Source organism: Diaphorina citri, unplaced genomic scaffold, assembly GCF_000475195.1.
Source record: "Diaphorina citri unplaced genomic scaffold, Diaci psyllid genome assembly version 1.1 scaffold569, whole genome shotgun sequence".
Classification (NCBI taxonomy): Eukaryota; Metazoa; Arthropoda; class Insecta; order Hemiptera; family Psyllidae; genus Diaphorina; species Diaphorina citri.
In genome coordinates this window covers 150,791-154,341 of record NW_007378003.1, presented here as the reverse complement: position 1 = coordinate 154,341, position 3,551 = coordinate 150,791, and the positions used below count along the sequence as shown (strand labels likewise).

Here is a 3,551-nt window from a genome sequence, read left to right as displayed (position 1 = left end):
AGTGTACTACAGGTGAGTAACTAGTGTACTACAGGTGAGTAACCAGTGTACTACAGGTGAGTAACTAGTGTACTACAGGTGAGTAATCAGTGTACTACAGGTGAGTAACTAGTGTACTACAGGTGAGAAACCAGTGTACTACAGGTGAGTAACTAACTTTTGAGCGATATTAATAAACCGAAAAACTTTCCCTATTATAGGATAGGTACGGAAAGTAAAAGAAATAGCTCATCCCTAAAGGTGATTTAGCTAACAACGGACCGATTTACAAACTTGGTAAATTTTCAACATCTCGTAGTTGCCTACTTACTTTGATCCTAAGTTAGTCTTCAAGGTTAATAGGTTCCCTGGATACAAACAGTTCATTCTATGTTGTTTTACTTATGTTGTCTTTCGACTGTTAGAAAAACAACGGACCGATTTACAAACTTGGTAAATTTTCAACATCTCGTAGTTGCCTACTTACTTTGATCCTAAGTTAGTCTTCAAGGTTAAGACTACTTACCTGGATCCTAAGTTAGTCTTCAAGGTTAATAGGTTCCCTGGATACAAACAGTTCATTCTATGTTGTTTTACTTATGTTGTCTTTCGACTGTTAGAAAAGTTGGGTAACTTTTAAGAATATACAATTATACACGACACTTGATAGAACAACTAACCCCTTTTGATTATTTACGACTGTTTTCATTCGCAGATCTCTGCTACGGATCAAGACATGGGTCTCAACGGTAGAGTCCGCTATGCTTTATCCAATGGTATTGATGCATTCGCTATTGATCCTACTACTGGTGTTATACGTTCCGCGAAACAACTGGACAGGGAGAGTACGGCTTTCTACGATATTATTGCTCTGGGCATCGACAGAGGAACTCCTGCGCTTACCTCAGAGGTAAGTACCATTTATGTTTAGTCAGTACTATTTACAAGTTAAGTACCATTTACGTCAGAGGTGATTCATGAGATGCTGATGGCTTGTAAGACAATCCAATTCGATGAAGTGCCCCGATTCAAAATGACAGCACATCAAAGTTATGACTCTTATATGCCACGCTGATCCCGTACAAAGGACGGGTCAACCACTAGTATGTACTACGTTTAATATTATTACTTGACTTGGACTCGAACCACCAACCTCCTTATCCAGAGTCCAAGGACTTACCTTCTCAATGGTCAAATAAGTGTCGACACCCTCGCGAATCGAACCATCCGACTCGAACCCAAACAGACTCCTAGCGTCCACAATATCCACTCCTAAGGCCATATTTGGTGCCACTACCTCAAATGGATCCGTATAGGTATCCTGTTGACTTGTAGTGAGAGAGATGAGGTATTGGTTGAACGTATGAACTAGAGTGCTAGGTGAATCATTGAGAGGAGTAAGCGTTGTGATTCGGGACCAATGTGCTTTCTCTTCCTCAGAGAGGAGACGGGAAGCTGTCTGAACCTGGGAAAAAGGAGAATAATTATTTATAAAGTAATCTTCTAAGGATGCCTTTGGGATTGATTTTATTGTCGCCGAATGGAGACTTTCCATCTTCCAATCAAGTATTTCATCACAATGAAGTTGACAAAAAATATTTCATGATTGGCTGATTAATAAAAAGTTCAATTAAAAAGTATACCTACTTTCACTTCATAGGCCTTTAGCGAGTTTATGAACAAGGCTAGGCTAGGCTTCAAAAGAAAATCAAATTTCTAGCTCAAGCCTGGACTAGCAGGTATACCTACGTTAACACTTCAATGCGGAAGCGCTCGCAAGCCTAGCCCGGTCCTATTCATAAACGCCAACTTAAGCCAAATTGTCTAAATAACATCACACTTATGTGGTCAATAGCGCCTGCAACCCCTTTGATTACAAAACGCACACCTTAGCCAACTTACTATATTCTGCACGAAATCCTTGTCCTGACTATGCGTCAGATTGAGTCCGCTCTGTTCAATCTCGCAACTTCAGAGCCTAGAGACCAGGAGAATTGTACTGATCGTCCTGAGTCTGTTAGTTCGAGAGCTATAAAGTCGTGACGTTCATTATAGCGGCCGTTGTACAGGAGAAGTCCTGAGTCATGTAGAGTCGAGAATCTGTGGAAAATGACGACAGCGATAAAGGTAATGAGACAGAGATAAAGTTAATGAGATAGGATTAGGGTGAGAAAAATTTATCAGGACACGAGGTACACAACAGGGCTGCCTGGAAGAAACTAACAAGAAATGCCGACCCTATTTAAATAGGAAAAGGCTAGGAAGGAGAGAGATAGGATTAGGGTAGAAAATTAATCATCTAGCTGGTCTAGTGGTCAAGACGATCGTCTGGTAATCAAGAGGGTGTGAGTTCAATTCCCAAACCCGTGGATTACAAGTTCAACGTTCTAGCACCACTGAGCTCATCAGAAAGTCACCTTACCTGGTTTAGTATTTTATTATTATTATTATTATTTTGCCCTGTTTAACACTTTTTTTGATATAGAGAACTTAAATTACTGAGGTATTGTTCAGAAATCGAAGACAGAAGGAGGAAACGGAGAAAGCCAGCCGTAGAGGACGTACCTTATCTATTTACGATAAAGTCCGCCCGGGCCGGAATCGAACCCGCGACCTAGCGCTTACAAGGCAAGAGCCCTCCAAGGCTAGCAAAACAGGGATCCTTCGCGGTTTATCACTTACTGGAGTTTAATGTGCAGCCTGTTCCTCTGCTTCAGCGCTGGGAACGTGAGGAAAGAATTCTTGGGAAAGCTTCGTGCGCGCAGTCTGCACAGTCTATCATAGTGTTCATAAGATCCAGCCAGGGAGCAATCGTCACAAATATACCCCCCTGAGGGATTGAGGGAGCAAGTGGCGCCTGGGGAACATACGCCCTTGCAGTCACTCTTTGTGATATCCGTCTCACAAGTGTCTCCTGAAAAAGCAGAAACATGTAAATATAAATTACAAAGTTACAAAAGTTTCATGAGTAGTCACCGTTACCCCAGTGGTAACGCGCTCCCATGTCATGCAGAAGGTCCAGGGTTCGATGCCCACCATCGACAAAAGTTTGTACTCGTTTTTCAAGCCCCTCATTATCAGGTAGACCTGACAGGTACGGCTGAAAAGGTCCGTTTGTCAGGTCTACCTGATACCTATTTATTTATTACACACACAAATGGGCGGGGACCTGATAAGGACACACACTATCAGGTAGACCTGATAGGCGGACTTGATCAGGTGTACCTGTCAGGTCTACCTGATAGTGAGTAACTTGCCTAACTTACCTATGATAGAGTACTGGACCACAGCGTTAGGTCCCTCGTCAGGGTCGTGGGCAAATATTTCCCCCACACTAGAACCTACAGGCGAGTTTTCAGAAGACAGAAGGAGGAAACGGAGAAAGCCAGCCGTAGAGGACGTACCTTATCTATTTACGATAAAGTCCGCCCGGGCCGGAATCGAACCCGCGACCTAGCGCTTACAAGGCAAGAGCCCTCCAAGGCTAGCAAAACAGGAATCCTTCGCGGTTTATCACTTACTGGAGTTTAATGTGCAGCCTGTTCCTCTGCTTCAACGCTGGGAACGTGAGA

The 3,551-nt window shown here is 43.0% G+C and overlaps 1 protein-coding gene across 1 annotated transcript in view; it reads left to right on the top strand.

The window, feature by feature from the left end:
* LOC113467854 (protocadherin-like wing polarity protein stan) overlaps positions 1 to 3,551 on the top strand; it is a 20,649-nt gene that overhangs the window by 1,558 nt on the left and 15,540 nt on the right. The window lies entirely within an intron of this gene.